The sequence below is a fragment of the Pan troglodytes genome, chromosome 5, assembly GCF_028858775.2.
Source record: "Pan troglodytes isolate AG18354 chromosome 5, NHGRI_mPanTro3-v2.0_pri, whole genome shotgun sequence".
NCBI lineage: Eukaryota > Metazoa > Chordata > Mammalia > Primates > Hominidae > Pan > Pan troglodytes.
Window position 1 is genome coordinate 63,751,682 of NC_072403.2, and position 23,762 is coordinate 63,775,443.

The 23,762-nt window shown below is 34.5% G+C and overlaps 2 pseudogenes; one reads left to right on the forward strand and one right to left on the reverse strand.

Annotated features, from left to right (window-relative positions):
• Nucleotides 1-23,762, reverse strand: part of LOC735678 (beta-glucuronidase-like) — a 469,528-nt pseudogene that overhangs the window by 148,656 nt on the left and 297,110 nt on the right.
• The window catches only part of LOC112207696 (beta-glucuronidase-like), a 116,134-nt pseudogene that overhangs the window by 25,630 nt on the left and 66,742 nt on the right, over nt 1-23,762 (forward strand).

Sequence of the window (23,762 nt, forward strand, 5' to 3'; positions counted from 1 at the left end):
CTATATCTCTGTTTTGGTACCAGTACCATGCTGTCTTGGTTACTGTAGCCTTGTAGTATAGTTTGAAGTCAGGTAGCGTGATGCCTCCAGCTCTGTTCTTTTGGCTTAGGATTGACTTGGCGATGCGGGCTCTTTTTTGGTTCCATATGAACTTTAAAGTAGTTATTTCCAATTCTGTGAAGAAAGTCATTGGTAGCTTGATGGGGATGGCATTGAATCCATAAATTACCTTGGGCAGTATGGCCATTTTCACGATATTGATTCTTCCTACCCGTGAGCATGGAATGTTCTTCTATTTCTTTGTATCCTCTTTTATTTCATTGAGCAGTGGTTTGTAGTTCTTCTTGAAGAGGTCCTTCCCATCCCTTTTAAGTTGGATTCCTAGGTATTTTATTCTCTTTGAAGCAATTGTGAATGGGAGTTCACTCATGATTTGGCTTTCTGTTTGTCTGTTATTGGTGTATAAGAATGCTTGTGATTTTTGTACGTTGATTTTGTATCCTGAGACTTTGCTGAAGTTGCTTATCAGCTTAAGGAGATTTTGGGATGAGACAATGGGGTTTTCTAGATATACAATCATGTCATCTGCAAACAGGGACAATTTGACTTCCTCTTTTCCTAATTGAATACCCTTTCTTTCCTTCTCCTGCCTAATTGCCCTGGCCAGAACTTCCAACACTATGTTGAATAGGAGTGGTGAGAGAGGACAAATCAAAACCACAATGAGATACCATCTCACACCAGTTAGAATGGCATCATTAAAAAGTCAGGAAACAACAGGTGCTGGAGAGGATGTGGAGAAATAGGAACACTTTTACACTGTTGGTGGGACTGTAAACTAGTTTGACCATTGTGGAAGTCAGTGTGGCGATTCCTCAGGGATCTAGAACTAGAAATACCATTTGACCCAGCCATCCCATTACTGGGTATATACCCAAAGGACTATAAATCGTGATGCTATAAAGACACATGCACACGTATGTTTATTGCGGCACTATTCACAATAGCAAAGACTTGGAACCAACCCAAATGTCCAACAATGATAGACTGGATTCAGAAAATGTGGCACATATACACCATGGAATACTATGCAGCCATAGAAAATGATGAGTTCATGTCCTTTGTAGGGACATGGATGAAATTGGAAATCATCATTCTCAGTAAACTATCGCAAGGACAAAAAACCTAAGACCGCATGTTCTCACTCATAGGTGGGAATTGAACAATGAGAACACATGGACACAGGAAGGGGAACACCACACGCTGGGGACTGTTGTGGGGTGGGGGGAGGGGGGAGGGATAGCATTAGGAGATATATCTAATGCTAAATGAGGAGTTAATGGGTGCAGCACACCAGCATGGCACATGTATACATATGTAACTAACCTGCACATTGTGCACATGTACCCTAAAACTTGAAGTATAATAATAATAAAATTAAATTAAAAAAAAGAAATGTTCATTTTTAATTATAGCACTACACCATGCACTGAATCACTGAGGGTAAAAATGCACACTGTTAATAAGAAGGAGGGAGTCAATCTCATTAGTATTATAATATTTACACTGAATGAGACTCCATTCCCCAAATTCACAGAATTAAAATAATAAAAATAAAAATTTATTGCTAGCCAATTTGCAGCAAAAAAGATTCATTCTGATATTCTGCTATGAGAAAATAAATGAAATTAAATTTTAAAAGACATTTTTGGAAAGCCCTTTGAATTAACCAGAAAATTGTTAAATTCGTAGTTCTTTTGACTAACATTCTTCTTCCACGTTAACAGAATTTATATGTAAATGACACTCATTGCATATACTTTTAAGGGGTAAAATAATTACTAAATTTATGTACACTATGAATACTTCATTTTATAAAATTGCATATATACCCATATGCAAATGTGCACAGAATCAATAGGGTAACCATAGACATAAAATGATCAGTGCAGGATATTTTATTTTATTTATGCATTTTATATATAATATACTTTTCATTTAATATTTTTGCTAATTTTATTGAATTGAATATTTATGCCTTGGTTATAGAACAACTAAATTTATTTTCAAAGAAACTCCATTATTATTGTCTGCAAGAGTAAAACTTATAAACAATCTAAAAATTCAACCCAATACAACCATTTGCAATTGTGCCCTAGTTGAATATGTAATCATAGGAGAAAACACAGGTGTTGAATTTTTAGAATTTCATTTAAAAAATAATTGACACAATCCCTAAGGTATCATATAAATTAATTGAATTGTTACTGTCTTGGGCTAACATTTATTTCTAGAGGTTTTTTTCCCCTAATATCTGATTTTTTCCATTAACATTACTTATTTGGATAATCAGAAAAAAATCAACATTGCCAAAAGATAGATAATACCACAAGCGAAATATCTATAATAATGATAGGAAAATGCTTTGATTCAGGCTGAATGAGAATTAGTCTAGGAAAACAGCTTGGACCCTCTCATTCCTGTTAATGTCATCTCTGTGTTTAGCACTGCTGCTGTTCCTCAGCTCCTAAGAAATGCTCTATTGCTGGGCATGGCATATGGGAAGCCAAGAAAAATGACTGGCTGCTTGGTGACAGCTCTCTAGTCCTCATGCCAAGTTCTGCCAGTGATTTAAATATTAAGTAATGGAAAGAATTTTGAAATCCAGGATGATTAGAAAAGTCATTTTCTACAAAACTGAAGCAATGTCTTTAGAGACTAAAATCTATGAAAATAACATTATTGAAATACTAGACTTGAGACTATTTTTCTGAATTATTGTAACTGTTGAAATAGGTCTTTCAGCCCATTAAGATAAACACCACACTTTTCTCGTCATGATCTTCAGCTGTAATTTTATAGTGAAAGGTACTTGCATAAAAGAGTTCACACTATCTGAAAGATGTCACATGTAACATTGACTGGCAGCCATTTCAGAATGGCAGACAGCCAATAAATCATTCAGAACTATGTGTCACTCGTTGTGGCTTTAAAATTGTATTCCTTCTCCTTTGATAAAGAACATTTCAATGTCAAATCGTTTGTTCTATTTAAACTTATACATCAACCAGAATATTGAGATACACAATAAAATTAAATGATTTGGTAATACCTTTAGAATTTATCTAAAAACAGCCATATGTATTTGCATGACAGATTTGGTTCACAAACCAATCAAGTTGTTAGTATCAAAGGCATGTTTTAGTGCTGATTTATGTATAGATAAATTTAGGAAATTACATAAATAGAAATACTTCTTTATAAAATTCCTTGACCTTGTGATATCTTGGTATTAAGAATCTTAAAGGAATCATTTTAAAAAATTCAAAAGCAAACAATTTCGATTTTACAAGAGCTAAGAAAAAAACATTTTGCGATGGACACAGATTGCTCTTCAAGAAAAGATTTCTTTCCCCCTTGGCTGCTAGGAGCAATATTACAAAGCAGCCTTCAGCTCTCAGCTCCTTCAAAGTTTGCCTCAGCTGTAACCATTGTCTGGCTCAATGTTAGGTCATCCTGGAGCACTGGACATGCAAACATGAATGGAGATGAGGTATAAAGCCCGGCCATTTTGACCCACCTGAGAGGATTCTGACAGGTCCTTCCAGTGCCTGAGAAACCCAGGGCTCACATGCTTTATATTCTGATCATTCTGTAGGGGTTGTTCCCATGGGTGATAGAAGCTGCCAAATATAAAGAGGCAGCCATGCAAATTTTTAGGAATTATTTCCCAAACTCTCATAACAACATCATATATATTTATTGGTTGTTTAAGTAGATTTCTGAGGAGTAGATAGCAACAATAGAAGTGAAAGAAAGTAAATGCAGTTGTTAAAGGATTAGTCTTCCCATACTTAGAAAGTATACAAGTTGCATATACACTATGTTCCTTCCCTAGAGCAAGTATTTCAATGCAGTCATGTGTGTGTGTTTGTGTGCTTGTGTGTGTGTGGTGTGTGTGTGTGTGTGTGTGTGTGTGTGTGTGTGTATGCTAACTGACCTCATTGTAGATTTTATTGGATCAGATATATGAAGAGACTTGGAAGACTTGGGTTTGTCTGGAACTGGGTGAAATAGAGAAGGACGATCATTGACATAGAAAGCTCATTACTTTGACCTTTGATTATAAATAGTCTTACAATAAAATGGCATCTCCACTGTCTAAAACACATTTTTACATTTGCTCTCCTTCTGAAATTATTTATGTGGAATTAACAAATCTACTTATTACCTTAGAAACAAACGATCCCTAATTTATATTATTTATTGTATATTTGTAGATCCACTTAAAATTGATTTGCAATATAAGGAAAAAATGCATTTTATAAGTTGTTTGCTTTGTGTAGTGGATCTTGTTAACCGTAGGACTACTGTTGCATTGAAACAAAATAGAATTAATCTGTTCAGGTAAATAAGACTGGAAGTGAGATTTGTTGTCACTCCTTCTCCTTCAAGTACTGACCAGTCTTTTAATTCACACATAACTAACACTCTGTGCAATAATATTTTTTTGTTCTCTGTCTTTTCAAATAGAACTCAAGCTCCATGAGGAGATGTTTCATTGTCAGTGAGCACATTCTTGTCAATTAGTTCCTTCTTGTTTATTAGTATAGCCCCTGTGTCTAGAACCTTTCCAGGTATTCAGTAGCCATTTAAAAATTATTTGTTGAATGAATTGTTATTTTAAAGAACATCCACAAGTTTTGCCTGATGGGGCATGGGAATACATGCCCATCTTTGGACTGAATGTCCATTTTTCCCTTCTTTTATCAAAATATTGGTTAAATGATCAGGACCACTGTTAGAAGGAATTTTATCTCTAAAAATAGTTTACCTTCTATGGATGTAAAAAATAGTTGTAGTAGTACTGGCTTTTATATTATTCGATGTTTCAAAGCGGTTTTTTTTTTCCATCACAATATTCTACGTTCTTGAAAAGTACTCGTTCATGTGACTGCTATCATTTATGCTTGTGCAGCACGTAGATACAGGAGAGAAGACAAGGAAAATGCTTACCCTGTGTCTCCTTCCCTGTAACACAGGTTTTTTTACCATAATGATTCTCCACTTTCTGCTCCCTAAGTAAAATTTTGCAACAGGCATTTGGGAAACTCTGGATATAAGAAAAAAATTTTAATATTGTACAAAGAGACAAGAGGTGACTTCTTTTTTATTTTTCATTTAGAGTTTATAGTTTAATTAAAGAAAATGCACATATATCTAAAGATAATCATGGATAATACACTCATATAATTACTACTTTCAGTGGTTATAACAACAGCCAAAGCACAAACAGAAATGAGAAAGGATTATCAGCATTATGCAAATACATATCCTCTTTAAGAATTCCTGTTATAGTGAAAGCATTAAAATAATTGAACACATACAGAGACCATATACTTTGTGATCTTTTTAAAAAAGTATTCAAAATATATTTCCGTGTGCAAAACATTTTCATAATGATCTTGTTTAAATGAAAGTATTTAGAATAGCACATTGTAAAATTATGCTGCAGAGCACAAGTATTTTTCTCTTTAGAAGACACATAATAAAATAGAATCATCAGTGTTTTTTCATAAACATGAATCTTTAGAGTGTTACTTGATCCTGCATAATAAGGGTACTGTTTTGCTTAATGTAAGCATAGTATACTAATTCTTTTAAAATTCAGAAAGCATATTTACAGTCTAGGCAGATGGGACATGAAGGTCACACAGCATGAGCAGTGAAATATCTCATTTACCTAGAGTTCTGGAGAGAATTTTAGGAACTCTTATTTATTATCAGTGCATAAATAAGAGTAAACTATACAAAACTGTTTGCAAAACTCTCCTCTTTCTACTCAGAAGGCTTTCCCTAGAATAATCATTATGGACTCTGTCCATCCTTTCCTCATGCACTGCATGGGGACAGGTGTTAGTTATGAGATTGGTGAATTTAGAAAGCTAACCAATTTCATACCTATTTTGCGATTCTCAATTCACAAACTTTTGTGCGTTTCTTAATTATTTCCTTTCTTTTTCTTGTAGAGAGCAGTCATGATGGCCTGCACTCCACACAATGCAACAGAGTGAAAGAGCAGGTTCTGGTTCTTTGGTGTAGTCGTGAAGCTTCCTAAGAAAGTTCACATCAGGTGATGGATAGGAGCAACCCTGTAAAACCAGCCTTAGACTATTTTTCAAACAGTAAGTAATAAAGGTGACGTTTTGATCTTTATCTGCTTAATTACTTCTGCTATGATTCTATTGATTCTAACATTGAAGGAGCAGTAAATTTATATGTATTATCAAACTATAAAACAATAAATAAACGATATATCAAATACATTATCACATCCTTATGTTCTTATGATAATATTGTCCTTTTTTAACAGTTTTTATTCTTATTTGTTGATTGGTTTGTCTTTATGTTGTCCTTTCTACTATCAAACTGAACATGTTGAGGTCATAGGCTATCAAAACTGTACATTTCTGATGCTAACCATAGAGACTTAACAACAGTAAACAGGCCAAAATGGAATGTTGTTAGCCATAGTGTGTATTATTATTTCTTTTATACATTTGGTCACTGTTAGAGGAGTTTATCACTTTTTGCCTAGATTAATGACACACAAACCATCTACAAACGAATCATACCTTATTCCCTCACTGTAATTTTTAATGTTGCTATTTTTGCCTGTTAACATTCCATAGGTTTATCACATTGCTTAAAGATTTAATTTAATTTCTGTATTGTATATGTCATGAGAGATTGCTTTTAACCTTCCAGTGTTCATGGTCTCATTTTCACTAACACAATCCCAACTTAGCTGCGCACAATACCACATTTCCCAGCATTCCTTGCATCTGGATGTAGCTGTATTAAAATAAGCTGTGTGAAACTTCTGAGATGGCTCCTTAAGTGCAGTTGACTCATTAGGGAGGTATGTCTTTTTTATTTTTCTACACTTTCTGCTGCTGTCCTGGAGTACAGACATGGTGGCTAGAAGCATGAAATCACTTTGAAGATAGAAGTCATGCATTGAAGTTAGTAAAAGAGAAATGTAAGTGTATAGGTTCCTGATGAAAATGGGAAGCTTATAAGTACTAGCAACAGAATGCTTATTATGCAGGCTTCCTATATGTAAAAGAGGACAAATTCTCATTTTAATTAAGTTTCTGAAAGTAGATTTCTAAATGCTGGTTCTATTTTTTATTGAAAGTAATGGCAAAAAACGCAATGCGTTTTGTACCAACCTAATAGTTAATAAACATATCCTCAAATGAAATGTCTTAGAATTGTATTCATCAAGTTAATATTAATAATTTATTAGAATAGCACTCTAAAAGGTTGCAGCCTATGCATGAAAACACTTACAAACTACTACATGATAATCAATTATTTTTGGCAAGACTGCTATTTACATGGACACAAGAGTTATTATAAGAATGTTGTATGTATACATGAATAGTGTCTGTTAAACACTGGAGATAATAAAAACAATAATTTTTCTGTTAACTATAAAAATCTGAACATTTTTGTGATTATATTTCACAAATGACACACCATTTTATTTGCAGATTTTTCTTATCCCCAAAGTTTTTGTTAATTTATTACCAACACAGCACACAATTCTAGTGGCAATGCATTACCTCTGCAGTTGATTTTGAAGTAAGAAGGCCTATTTATTGCATTCATTCCTGCTTAGATGGCATCTTAAATTCATTAATTGGATTATTATGCTCTATTCTATACATTTATTGATTTATAGATTTTGTGGACACAAATTTCAAAACATATTCGAAAATTTAGTGATAGCTTTTTAGAATCTATTCTTCAACATAGTTATTGAAAGTGAACAAGAAGGACCTCCTCTAGAGATTAGGTTGGGAACCACTTCTTTGATTTGTTAAATATGTGTACATGGATACCATGTGGCTTTATTATGAGGAGCCACTTAAGTGGCTGAGTTACAATTCACAAAACATTGTCACAGGGAAAATATCAGGACAAATTTTCAAGTCGCATGCCAAGAAAAAAAAATCTTTCTAAATGCTTATAAGAAATACCTTAATTAATGGGAGCCCTTCAAAGTACACAAAACATCATAACTAGGAGTTGCAACACAACCAGCAATTTGCTGATTGAAATGCATTCATTCATACTGACTTCACCTGCTGAATGGAATATTGTGCTGTACTGTCCTTAGCTATGGAGAATTAAGGAATATCCCCTTCTGGTGTTCAACAACAACGAAAGAGCAAGAAAGATATATTCCTAATTTTTAAAGAAGAATGTAGAGATACTTAAACAAGACAATGAAGGTGGTAGAAAGATTATTACCATCCCCAAAGTGTTTGCTCCTTAAAACATTTTGTGATTTTCTCTGCCAATATCATACCTGTATGGATAATTGTTTTACTATCCACACAGTTATGAGAGTGAGAAGATGGAATCTAAAAGATGGAACGAGGGAATCTGTGTGGTGACCACAGTAATCACAGGCTGGTTGGGATCCTAAACTCGGCCACAGCACAAAAGCATGTTCAAGTTTAAAGTCATGAGAGAGGCCTGGCATAGTGGCTCACACCTATAATCCCTGCACTTTGGGAGGCCAAGGTGGGAGGATTGCTTGGGGCAAAGAGCTCAAGATCAGCCTGGGCAACATAGTGAGATCCCATCTAAAAAAATGTTCTTTAAGTTAGCCTTATGTGGTGGCATGTTCCTGTGGTATCAGCTACTCAGGTGGCTGAAGTGGGAGGGTCACTTGAGCCTGGAGGTTGAGCCATAATCATGCCACTGCACTCCAGCCTTGGTGACAGAGTAAGACTCTGTCTCCAAAAGTAAAACACAAAACAACACAAAAAGTCAAGTCACAATAAAATGAGATGCTATTAAGGTTGTTTTATGTTGATTTTCAACTAGACCAGCATTTAGCCTGTACAAAGGCATATACAAAATAAACACTAAACCTAAATGGGATTCAGCAGCAGCAGTGTGGGTTAAAGAAGCCACCAGTTCCCTGGAGGCCAGAACCACAGGCCTGTGGCCTTGTTTATTGTTTTGACAGGGAGGTGGAAAGCAGGAGTATAACTACATTCAAGTGTCTGCTCTGTTGCTGTATGAGAAAATCCGTGCTGTAGCACATCAAAGTTTTTCCAAAGTTTATTTCTTAGGACATCTTTGGGGTTTATGCAAGTATTTAATAGAGCTCCCCTAGCCCAGGCTTACACAGGACATATGTCTAGTGTCATAGGTCTGTATGCTTAAATTATAGCAGAAAGTTTGCTAAAATTTAAGTGAAGTAATGTTGAAGGTTGAATCATTTGAAACAAACTACCTGCACCAAAATATTCTTTACTGTACTGATTTCTATCCCACCCCTAATGAGGCTGAATTTTAATCTTAACTCTGCTTGTAATTAGGTATTTATATGTGTCTATTATTCATTTTTTAACAAGATGTCTCTTCGGAGATAAAATGAGGGTAGCAAAAAATAATTTTAATAGACATTTATATGGCTTTGATAACAATTGTCTGTTCTACTTATTTGACTGATTCTAAACTCTAAAGGTTATTTTACAGTTAGTAAATTACATAATTTTTATGCAATAATTTGCCTGCCAGGATTCCTATAATACTTGTCAGCTATCAGTAGGTATAAGCCTGTTAGCCTCTAATGTGAAGATAATATCTCTTTAAGTTATAATGCATTTACAATTGTTACAGTTTCTAAGGTCTTTTTAAGTTAGAGATGCATCTGAGGATGATGGTTTTCAAGGAGATAGCTCTTTGACAAAAAATGACAATATGGGACTTAGTGTTATATTAATTTACACATTATGTTTTTGCTATAAAGAGATAAAAGGTGTGCTATACTACCTATAAATTACTGTATGCCACAATTTGTAGTATTGTTTTCCATATTATTGTAGAATGTGGCACTTAAATAGTATCATGAAAAAAGTTTATTCAAGAAATAAGTCATTAATGAAATATAATTAATATATAAAGACTATATTTAAAACTAATTATGTATTTCTAATCCTAAACTTTTTAAGGTGACATTATTTTTTTCTGTGATATAATTTCAGTTTAGAAGAACTTTAAATTTTAATAAGATTTTAAGATGATTCAGTAATGTTAACATACTTTTCTTCTGTAAATTTTGTTTGTTAACAATTTAGCTGCATTAATTAAATATTTATATAGCTAATTTTAATACTGATATTTTAATACAATTCTTAATTTTACTCCTGGCTTTCAATCATTCATATATGTTTTTAAAAACTGCTTTTTCCATTGCTTTACTTCTTAATTACTTTTATCAAAGTCTTAATTGTATGTGGTTGATTTTAAAACTTAAATATTTCTATAAGATTTATAAAGACAAACTGGGTACAGTGACTCACACCTGTAATCCCAGCACTTTGGGAGGCCGAGGGGGGAGATCACTTGAGGTCAGGAGTTCGAGACCAGCCTGGCCAACATGGTGAAAGCAGTTTCTACTAAAAATACAAAGATATGCCTGGTGTGGTGGTTGGCCCCTGTAATTCCAGCCACTTGGGAGGCTGAGGCAGGAGAATTGCTTGAACCTTGGAAGCGGAGGTTGCAGTGAGCTGAAACCATGCCATTGCACTCCAGCCTGGGCAGCAAGAGCGAAACTCCATCACACACACAAAAAAATATACATACATATATATATATACACACACACACATACATATATATGTATATATATGTATGTATGTGTGTGTATATATATACACACACACTATATATATGTGTGTGTATATATATATACACACACACTATATATATATGTGTGTATATACATATATACACACACACAATAGAAATGTCCTGGCTATATCTATATTAATAGGTTTTGCACATTTAAACCAAAGTCACACATATGGTTTGATTCTAATTAATTCTAATGCATCTTGCAGGTTACAGACTGTATTCTATTATGTAATTATCTGCTGATCCACTCTGTATCCTGTTGTGTAAGTTGCGATGATTAACCTCTGCCTTTATGATGTAATCCAAATGTAGCATATAGACCTCAAAGATAAGATTGATCATGGTGCATTTAATCATTAATTTATTATTAATCTCTTTTATCCTGGTACTTAGAGTGCAGATTTTTCTCAACAAATATTTACGCGATCATTAAATAAAATATAGCCTTGTGTCACTTAGCAATGAGGATATGTTCTGAGAAGTGTGTGGTTAGGTGATTTTCTTACTGTGCAAACTTCATAGAGTGATCAATCTATAATGGTGATAGAAATTTTTCAACCCTATTATAATCTTAATGAGCCATTGTTTTACATGCTGTCTCTTATTGATGTAAACGTTGTTATGTGGCACATGATTATATAAAAGATATTAATCCATTCATTATTTATGCATTCATCCATTTCACCTATGGTAGTGTTCTATTGAAAATGAGTCATCGTGATATAGAAATCCACTCTTAGTTGTTTTTACTTTCTCTTTTTCATGGGGAAGAGTGGGTATTGATTTTAAAAGTCTAAAGAATGGGGTATTGTGAATAGTGCCACAATAAACATACGTGTGCATGTGTCTTTATAGCAGCATGATTTATAATCCTTTGGGTATATACCCAGTAATGGGATGGCTGGGTCAAATGGTATTTCTAGTTCTAGATCCCTGAGGAATAGCCACACTGACTTCGACAATGGTTGAACTAGTTTACAGTCCCACCAACAGTGTAAAAGTGTTCCTATTTCTCCACATCCTCTTCAGCACCTGTTGTTTCCTGACTTTTTAATGATTGCCATTGTAACTGGTGTGAGATGGTATCTCATTGTGGTTTTGATTTGCATTTCTCTGATGGCCAGTGATGGTGAGCATTTTTTCATGTGTTTTTTGGCTGCATAAATGTCTTCTTTTGAGAAGTGTCTGTTCATGTCCTTCGCCCACTTTTTGATGGGGTTGTTTGTTTTTTTCTTGTAAATTTGTTTGAGTTCGTTGTAGATTCTGGATATTAGCCCTTTGTCAGATGAGTAGGTTGCGAAAATTTTCTCCCATTCTGTAGGTTGCCTGTTCACTGTGATGGTAGTTTCTTTTGCTGTGCAGAAGCTCTTTAGTTTAATTAGATCCCATTTGTCAATTTTGGCTTTTGTTGCCATTGCTTTTGGTGTTTTAGACATGAAGTCCTTGCCCACGGCTATGTCCTGAATGGTAATGCCTAGGTTTTCTTCTAGGGTTTTTATGGTTTTAGGTCTAACGTTTAAGTCTTTAATCCATCTTGGATTAATTTTTGTATAAGGTGTAAGGAAGGGATCCAGTTTCAGCTTTCTCCATATGGCTAGCCAGTTTTCCCAGCACCATTTATTAAATAGGGAATCCTTTCCCCATTGCTTATTTTTCTCAGGTTTGTCAAAGATGAGATAGTTGTAGATATGCGGCGTTATTTCTGAGGGCTCTGTTCTGTTCCATTGATCTATATCTCTGTTTTGGTACCAGTACCGTGCTGTTTTGGTTACTGTAGCCTTGTAGTATAGTTTGAAGTCAGGTAGCATGATGCCTCCAGCTCTGTTCTTTTGGCTTAGGATTGACTTGGCGATGCGGGCTCTTTTTTGGTTCCATATGAACTTTAAAGTAGTTATTTCCAATTCTGTGAAGAAAGTCATTGGTAGCTTGATGGGGATGGCATTGAATCTATAAATTACCTTGGGCAGCAAAGACTTGGAAGCAATCCAAATGTCCAACAGTGATAGACTGGATTAAGAAAATGTGGCACATATACACCATGGAATACTATGCAGCCATAAAAAATGATGAGTTCATGTCCTTTGTAGGGACGTGGATGAAATTGGAAATCATCATTCTCAGTAAACTATCACAAGGACAAAAAACCAAACACCGGATGTTCTCACTCATAGGTGGGAATTGAACAATGAGAACACATGGACACAGGAAGGGGAACATCACACTCTGGGGACTGTTATGGGGTCGGGGGAGGGGGAAGGGATAGCATTAGGAGATATACCTAATGCTAAATGAGGAGTTAATGGGTGCAGTACACCAGCATGGCACATGTATACATATGTAACTAACCTGCACATTGTGCACATGTACCCTAAAACTTAAAGTATTAAAAAAAAAGGGGGGTATACACACAATCAGGTATCAAGCAGTGGCACCTCGTGCAAAATAATAAACTCATCTAAGATCCTAGCAGTTCATTCAGAAAATAAAGCTGGAAATATATCTTGGATATGTAAAATGTGATTGTAAAAATTAATGAAACTAAGCAATGGGAATATGAGTAGTAAATTATTTGAGAAAATATTATAACATTTACTTTTTTAAATTTCAAAACTATATTTCCTTATTTAAAACTGAAAATTTTTGTGTACATATATGAAACTAATTGTGTCATTTTTCGTTTTGTTACAATATAGAGTGATGTTTCAAAACACAAACATAATAGGTAGAGTCAATTACTTAGGGGAGTTTAAACCTGGAGGTAACATTAGAAATAGAAATAATAAAATGCAGTGTTTTTGGATTTGTCTGTTAAGATTATTTTAATCCAAATCATATTTAATGGTTTACATAGTTGTATATCAAATTTGGTTTCACAAATAAATTATATAGTAAATTTTAAAAAATGCAAAAAAATGTATATTAAGTTATACATTCTATAACCTATGAATCCATATAACTTGGGCAAGAAAATTATATACTTAAAAATAAAACCTTTCTGTTCTGAATTATGTTTTAGGGACAGCTATATAGTTCACACTCACAAAGGAATCATAAAAACTCTATGCATAATCTTGGAAGTAAAAATATCTGTTGTATCATATTTATGAAGTATACAATTGATTAAAAATGATAATGTCTGTCTTCTATCCAATGGCAATAACAGAAGATAATGGCATATAAGTAGGCCTGTCTCCTTTTTTTTTGGCATTGATTTATATATCTTTACTAGCTTTGTTGTTTTAACTCCAATAAAAGATTATTTAGTAAGCCAAAGCAAAAAAAAAAAAAAATCCTGTGAGCAGCCACAGACTGAAAGACTACGATTTTTAGTCAATGTCCTAAGCAGCGCAGTAATTTTAGGTTAACCAATGTGTCAAAGAGAATGAGGAAAAATTATTACAAAAATGAATAAATAAACTGGTCTAGGTCAAACCGTACTCCTTCTAAAGAGAGTAGTCAACTGATATTAAAGCCTATGACGTAGAATGTGCCATATTGAGTATGCAATATCAAAATATTTCTTCTTTTTCTTTCTCCAGCTACTGCAAACCCTAATTATTTCCTTATCTGATCACTTTAAAGTCATTCAACAAATCATAATTGTGCCATTGTTAACATCAGAAACTGAAAACCTACTGTCAAAAGTGAGCTAAAATATCACTATTTGGATTTATTTATAAATTTAATTTATTTTATAAAAAGATTGACTTTCAATTTGAGAATAACATAAAAAATCAATTCATTCCTCTGTGCATCAATATTGTATCATTGGTAGTTTAAACTTTTCATCTACTATTAGATTGCATGCAGGACTTTATATCTAATTACTCTGGCAGATGTCCTTTAGAAAATTCAAAAATAAAATGCAGCAATTCATATTGGCAGATTTACTATTGAGACCAATGCTTTCTTAACTAAAAGGTTTTGTTTAAAATCGTTAGTTTAGCAAATCTGATAAAGATTTTTGAATATCAGAGCATTTAAAAGAGATTCTTACTTTACATCTGGCATATTTCTCGTATTACATATTATAATTTCATTGAACATGGCTGTCTATAAAACTATATGTATGATCCGGAAGAGACTCAAACTAAATTAAGTTTTAACAGCCATCAGTTTATTTTAAAATGACACAGGCATGAAAAATGATCTATCAAGGTTTGTAAATCTTATTCTGTTAGCTATTGCTAGAGATAGTCTAAAGATATTCTACTTGGAATTTGAGATCAAGACAAAGATTTTCTATTAGTAATAATATTCATATTATTTTTATTTTAATGTATAAATTTAAAATTCTTAGAATATTTTCAACAATATTTTCCATTTCTAAATTTATTTTATTTCTAAAGAAATATAATTACTTTATTTATTAACTTTTATTTTCAGTTCAGGGGTATATGTGCAGGTTTGTTATATAGGTTAAACCTATAGGTAAATAGGTATACAGGTTATTTTGTCACCCAGGCATTAAGCCTATGCGCATTAGTGAAAAATGTTATTGCTTTAAATATCCAAATTATTCAGCTGCATTTGATCTCATTCTTTAGTCCAATGTAAATAAGAGTAAAACAATGACATTTAAGGCCACCAGGCTATTCTCATTTTCGGAAAAATGCTGGATTACATTACCAGCATATTAAATGAGAATATCAAGGTGTAATATCTCCCTAGAAATTGTCTCACCTTCAATACTGTTGACATTTTTGGACCTGATAATTTTGTTGTGGACTCTAGCCTCGTATTATAGGAGGTTTACCGGTTTTCCTGCCCTAAACTTACCGGATGTGAATAGCACACTCCACTACCTACAGCAGTAAAAACTAAAGTTGTCTCTAAACATTGACAAATTGTCCCTGGTAGTGAAAATCACCCCTGGTTGAGACCGTGTTGTTGAAAATAAAACAAAAACTTTCACATCAATAAATATGTTAGGCTGTGTATGTTAAGGATTAACATTAAGACAATATGGAGCAAGCACTACATGAAAGCAGTGACGATTGGGAATTAGTGGCACATTATCCTAATAGTTAATATAGTGACTGTAATATCTAAATATCATCATGTAGAGTTTTTCTTAGATTTTTTCATTAGTATAACTTAGGATGTTGTGTATGTTACACTGTATATACTGTTATTTTGAGAGACAATTTTGGGAGATTTTGCCAAGGTATTTTCAATTACAGGTCTTTAATACATTCTAAGCAAGTGGGTCTCAAAAATGGGAATTTTACACCCCACATTCTTCTTACCATCCGGTGGACATTTGTCAATGTGTACAGATATTTCTGATTAAAAAAAAAAAACTGTGAAAGAGAGGGTGTGCTACTGGCATCTGGTGGTCGAGGCTAGGGATGTTGCTAATCATCTTACAATGTACACGATAGTTCCCCACAATGACTTTGAGAAACCCTGCTCTGACACTACTGCAGGATGAATTTTAAGCACAATTATAAGAGAGGACCTAGATATTGAGTTTTAAAAGGAGAAAATATAAGTACAAAAGAAGAATGAAGATTGTTATAACAGGGGCAAGTAGAAGTTAGAAGAAAATGTGATAAAGTAAATCTACATTTTAGAATAGTACTGGAAGTTATTATCAGGTGTTACAGACAAGTTTGAGACTTCTGTAAGTGACCTAAAGAAATTATGGACACTGCAAGACTAAATAATCATTCATTTAGGAAGGAGCTTAAAAGCACTTTCTCAAGGCCGGGCGAGGTGGCTCACGCCTGTAATCCCAGCACTTTGGGAGGCCAAGGTGGGCAGATCACGAGGTCAGGTGATCGAGACCATCGTGGGTAACACGGTGAAACCCCGTCTCTACTAAAAAATACAAAAAAATTTAGCCGGGCACGGTGGCGGGCGCCTGTAGTCCCATCTACTCGGGAGGCTGAGGCAGGAGAATGGCGTGAACCCGGGAGGCGGAGTTTGCAGTAAGCCGAGATCCCACCACTGCACTCCAGCCTGGGTGACTGAGTGAGACTGTCTCAAAAAAAAAAAACTTTCTCAAGCATGCTAAGTCACAAAATTTGAGTTATCCTGAGCTTTTTTTTTACTTTAAGCTATCAAGCCATTGTTTGGAATCTTCAGAACCTCTTTAGAGTTTGGGATTTAAGAGTCAGTAGGTAGATAGTGAGCTTAAGATGCCAAACACAACATATAAAGCTATAAAAATCCATATGACCTTGAAAGATTAAATGGAAGCCCAGCACAAAACAATTGCTGAGTATATTATTTACATTATCTGAAAGTATGCCAAACAGACACTTTATATGTTAATAAAGATATGAGAAAGAAAATTCCAAAGAGTTTCTAAAAAGTGAACAACCACAAAATTTCAATAGCTTGCAACAAACATTTTCTTCTTCTCACTCATGTTACCTGATGGAAAATCAAATGGCTGCCTGGAGACAGCATGGAGGCAGAGACTGATTACTGAGGTGCACAAGAAAACTTTTCATAATGATGGTTGTGAGTGTAGTGATATTTCCAAAAGTATATATATCTATATATCTATATATCTCAAATTTGACCACATCACACATTTCAAGTATACTGAATTGACTGTGCATCTCTTATTATACCCCAGGAAAGTTGAAGATATGACAATGAAAAAAAAATTCTTCCACCGACTGCCCATCAATTTTCTTCTCATTAGCCTCACAGATTTCACAGTTAATTAAAGGGAAGATGCAAATATGTTCAAACTGTACATATTCTGAGGCCCATACCTTGCCATTAGCTCAATAAAGAGAGACATTGTCCCTGGCATGAAAATGAAAAACTCGCACACTCCCTATGTGGCTTCTGGACACTCTAAGACATGAACACACTTTGGGGGCTCACCCTGTCAGGCTTTGCTCTTAGAGCTTAGATGAGAAAAACACAAAAATAAAACCAAAAGGTAACATTTAGATGCCCATCAAGGAAGATATGTTGGGAACTGGACAGGTCAGGGCTTTAAGTACTGTATCTTACTGTATGTTTAAGTACTGTATGTTACTGTAGAAACTTACCCATTTTCCCCTCAGAACAACTCTGTCTCAGGAGGTGAGTCTGAGAGCTACTGTTTCTTTGTAAAGGTTTTATCTGATCAGGCCCACGGTCACCACGTCAGCCCCACTGCCCCTAAATAGTTTGAATCTTGATGTTTTGATTTCAAAGACTTCTGATTCTAGCTACATAGCTTTGTCCATTTCCCACCTTACCACTATTTACTTTGAATTTTGTTGCATGCCGAGACCAGTGACTGCCACAAATGTGACTGTTCCTAGAATCTGCTTTCTGCTCTGATCTTTAGTCAGTGTGCAGACTCTAACATAAACTCCTTTCTATCGTATTTTCTTGAGTCCAAGAGCCCATAGATTGTATAATGCACTATTTTATGTCCCGTTAAGCAAGTAATTCGCATTGTGGCTAATTAAACTAAGACATACCACTGAATTGTAAAATGCATTATATTTTCAGGAGATATTAAAATATGAAATGTATGGGTCTTGGAATAGATGAATTGTGACAGTATCTTTGGAAAGCTAATTGAGTTGCAGCATTGCTTAAGATGTCTTTAAGAGCTGACTTCCTTTAGTTGGAATACATATGTAAATTATTTGCAGAGGAGATTTACCTCTTTTATCTCATTCATTTGTTTATTCGATCATTTATTGATATCAGTATGGACTAAGGAAAATTACATTTTTGGGTATAATCCAAATATAATACCAATTAATTTATTGTGTTGCTAAAATTATTCTAGAAATTGAAAGACCTTTCACTTGGCCCCTGTGCTTGTTTGACATATCTCCCAAATAGACTTTTGTTAGTATTTTCATAATTTCTGGCACTAGAGGATGTCCCAGGCTCATCTTGTGTATTTTCTTCCCCATTCTTAGAATCAGCCACTTTCAAAGACGCCCTGCTTTCTATATATGAAATCAATATTTAAGTGCTAGCTGTGCTTGTAGCTAAGGGAGTATCAGTTTTTTCATAGCTCTCTAAGATGAGAGAGCAAAGAAACAATGTGTATATTCTTACACATATATAGACACATATCTTTAAATATTTCTATATGTAAACATCTATATTAGTCCATTATCCCATTGTTATAAAGAACTACCTGATACTAGGTAATTTATGAAGAAAAGAGCTTTAATTGCCTCACAGTTCCACAGGCTGTACAGGAAGCAAGGATGGGGAAGCCTCAGAAAACGTACAGTCATAGCAGAAGGCAAAGAGGAAGCAGGCACATCTTACATGGCTGGAGAAGGAGGAAGAGAACTAAGGGGGAGATGCTACACACTTTTAAACAGCCAGATTGTGCGAGAACTAACTCATTATCACAAGAACAGCAGGGAGGAAATCTGCCCCCATAATCCAATCCCCTCCCACTAGACCCCTCCTTCAACACTGGCGATTACAATTGGACAAGAGGTTTGAGAGGGGACAAAATGTAAACCATATCACCATCTATGTCTATATTAAGCTAAACATGGGTTCTTACTGATGTCACTACCTCTAACCTAGTCCCGCAAGCATCAATGCCTTCCTGTATCTCTAAACCCCCACTCCAACAATAAAAATCCTGACTCTTACTTTGTGACATCTATTTAGTTAATTGTTCACTTCCAGTATATGTATATAGCTGTACCAGACTTGCTAACCTGCCCTTAGTAGAAGAACATCTTTATCAACTAAATTAAATGCCTTCGTACAAGTTTCTTTTGCCTTTCATCTTAAGAGACTGCACTCATTTTCAATATCACTTTGACTGGCACCCTTTCCCTTAAGTCCCTCACTGAAGTTATTTTGTATGGTTCATAATAGAACTAGATAAATTTGTAACAGTCTGCATTCCATCCTGAGATTCTACAACCTTTTAATTAATTTTTTATTAAAAATATAACTTTTATTTTGTTAAATATTAGCACTTCTGTGCCACACTACTATATATAAATATCAAAAAAAGGTCCAGAAAGCTATAGAAAATTTAAGTAAAGTGCTGAATGTTGAACCTAACAATAACTGGGCTAAAGTAAGTACAGAAGGCAATTTTTTATTTATGTAAATTTATGGGATACAAATATAATTTTGTTACCTCCGTAAAGTACATAGTGTTGAAGTAAGGGTTTTAGAATATACATCACCTGAAAAATGCACATTGTAGTCATCACATAATTTCTCATCATCCCCTCCTCCCACCCTCCTGACATTTCCAAGTCTCTGTTGTCTATCATTCCACATTCTATGTCCATGTGTATACATTATTTAGCTTCCAGTTATAAGTGAGAACATGCAGTATTTGTCTTTCTGTGTCTGATTTGTTCCACTTAAAATAAAGACCAGCTACATCCATGTTGTTACAAAAGACATGATTTTACTCTTTTGTATAGCTGAATAGTATTCTATAGCGCATATATGCCAGATTTATTAATCTAATCATCCACTGAGGGACACATTGCTATTGTGAATAGTGCTGTGATAAACATATGGGTGCAGATACCTTTTTCATATAATTATCTGTTCTCCTTTGGGTAGATCTCCAGTAGTGGGATTGTTGGGTGAAACTGCGGTTTTATTAAGAATGTATATTCTGTAGTTGCTGGGTAGAATTTTCTGTAAATGTCAGTTAGGTCTGTTTCATCTAAGGTTGAATTTAAGTCTTATGTTTATTTGTTTTCTGTCTTGATGATAACATTTACTGCTGTGAGTGAGATGGTAAAGTCCCCCAGTATTATCGTATTGCTGTCTATTCCTTTTTTATGTCTAGTAATATTTATTTTATGAATCTTGGTGGTCTAGTGTTGGATGCATATGTGTTTAGAATTGTTATATCCTCTTGCTGAATTGATCCCTTTATCATTACGTAATGACCTCCTTTGTCATTGTTATACTGTTTTAGATTTAAGTTCTGTTTTACTTGATATAAGTATAGCTATTCCTGCTTGCTTTTAGTCTCCATTACATGGAGTATCTTTTTTCACCCATTTACTTTAAATCTGTATGTGTCTTTACTTTTCAGTCTGTATGTGTCTATATGTTTCTTGTAAGCATAATATTTTTGGATCATTTTTTAGTTCGTTCCATCAATCTACCTTTCTTTTTTTTTTTATTTTTAGATGGAGTTTCACTCTGTCATCCAGATTGGAGTGCAGTGGCACAATCTTGGCTCACTGCAAACTCCGTCTTGCAGGTTCAAGCGATTCTCCTGCTTCAGCCTCCCAAGTAGATGGGATTACAGGTGCCGGCCACCACGCCTGGCTAATTTTTGTATTTTTAATGGAGATAGGGTTTCACTATGTTGGCCAGGCTGGCCTCGAACTCCCGACCTCGTGATCCACCCACCTCGGCCTCCCAAAGTGCTGGGATTACAGGTGTGAGCAACTGCACCTGGCCCAACATCAATCTATATATTTTAAGTGGAATGTTTAATTCATTTACATTCAAGGTTAATATTAATACATGAGGTTTTCTTTCTGCCATATTGCTATTTGTTTTCTACTTGTTTTATAAGTTCTTTGGGGTTACTTTTTTGTTTTTCTTTCTGTCTGTCTCTTTGTCTTTGTGGTTTGGTGGAAATCTGTTGTGTTGCTATTTGATTTCTCTTCCTACTTTGTGTGACTGTTTTACAAGACCTATGAGTTTGCTACTTTCATGTGTTTTGACGATGATGCATGTTGACCTTTCATTTTTGTGTTTGGGACACCTTTGAGTATTTCTCATAGGACTCGTTTAGTGGTGACGAATTCCCTCAGTGTGTGCTTGTCTGGAAAATACTTTGAATCATTTCAAGAAAATTAGCAATGAGTTATGTCAATCAAGCCATTGGTTTGTATTTGGTGGCACATTTACTCTGTATTATTTCACACTAGAACCATCTGAGTTAAGTTTTATTATTTGCTATATGTTGCAGATGAAGAAACTGAAGCTGAGAGAGGTTTAGTGAATGACTAAAGAGGTTGTCAGGCTGCAGGGAAAAAAAAAATAAAACTGTATGACTAGCCTGCAAGGCTTCCCAAAGTATGCAGCTTATTATTATTGGTCACTTTTTGAGTACAAAACGCTGTGCTATGTAACAAAATAATACAATGTACATATGTATAAAAGTTAACATATACATATCAATTAACATAAGCATAACTGTAATCACATATACTGATAAATAAAAATACAAAGTAATATATGGTAATGCCCCAACCATTTGCCTAAGTTTCATGTATTACAGAAGTTTTGAGGAGGGACTTCAGCTGTATGCAAATCAGCAATTCGGGTTGTACAGCTGATTACCCATTAGTTCAGAATTTTAATAATTTAAAATGTATTTATTAAGAACCTAACAATTGGAAGACCTTACAATAGGTGGGAAAATTCGACAGATGAATAATGCTTAGGAGATATCAGCATGTTTTGGAAGGATATTCCCGTGAAGAGAAAAAGTGTTGTGGGAAGTGTGGGAAGTGTTATGGTGCGAGAGTAATATAGGTTCCAGCGTGTGTTTACATTATTCTGTTGGAGGTGTTGGGGAACCTTTCATGGAAGGTGTGTGGTAGACTGTGTGGACAGGTTTCCTCAACCTTCGTTCCACTCTTTGAAGAGGTTAGAAAATTAAAACAAAACAAAACAAGCAATGCAGCTTCCCTTGAGCCAGCTTTATGAATGCAGCTTAGACCACTTACCCATTGTTTGCATATGAATCAGACTTAGAAAAATGGAAGAGATCAAAGCCTGTCTTGCTATTGTTGATTCTGGCAAGTGAAATCATGGAGACAATCGTTCAGAAGTAGTGGAAGTGGTAGGATTCAATATCCTTGTGCCTAATCCCCAGTTTCATGGGCATAAGAAGCTTAAAGTTTTAATAGTAGGAGCATCTTTTTGACGCAGGATTGCAGAAATGATTGCGTGCCTTTGAATTCAATAACTCAAAACCTTCCTCCATGCCACAGCTACTTTAGTTATTTTAGCTCTTCCTATTGTATATGTATGAAATGCACTTTCTGCTTAAGATACCGATTGCGGTTTTTATTTCCTTATTAAAACCTTGGAAAAATATAGCACTTAAATTATGTTTTGTAGAAATTCACTAAGCAAATAAAGCTAAAGGGGGAGAGAGTTAACCTTCTCTGCCCCCTTTTTATCAGAAGTCAGTTGTAGAAGAAATACACAATTTTTACACAATTCTAGCACCATCTAAGTTTTGTAGGTCTGGAACACAGAGTGGTTAGATGAGCATTTCAGGAGCACTATAGTTGCAAAGTTAAGCAGTCACCACAATTTTATGTGTCATACAAAGATTTTTAACTCTATGTTTAAGCAACGAGCCTAGAAGCAAATGGTATTTCCATCAAGAATTGTCTCATATAAAGTAGAGCATTTTGGAAAATGAAGTTATTAATAGATAAAAACATGTTTATACAGTTGGTTTCTAAGTATGACAAACCTATTTCTTGGTAAATCGCAAGCCCATTCCACCTGTGTTTATAGGCTCATTTGCCTAAAAATCTTGGGATTTTTTTCTGATGATCTATTAAATTTTCTTTCTGATTATCTTTTCTAATGCTGTAATAGCATTTCTAACACTGTAATGAAAGAGAACAAAAGTACACACTTGCTCATCATTTACTAATTCTAAAAATATATATTGAATACATCTATGTAGCAGGTACTGTGGTAGGTGTGGAAGATATTTGAGACAGGTAACAAGCCCAACATTACGGAGCTTAGCATCACCACATAGAAGAGTTTTTAAAAAACATAGATAAGTGAATAATGATTATAAAGACAAAGAGATTCTTGCCATATAATTACAGATAAGCAAATTTAGGATGTGATGAAAGATTTTGATATTGGTCTTCTGATTTGGCTGTAGGATGAAGTGTTTATAAGTCATCCCAAGGAAGAAACAATTCAGATGAGAACTATTCAATGGATTTGCAATAACAGTCCAAAGATGGAAGAAAACACTTCTAGGTAGACAAAATTGCAAGTATAGAGAATCTAAATTAAGAGAGAGCTTAGCTTTCAGATGAATTAAAAGATTGTGGTGA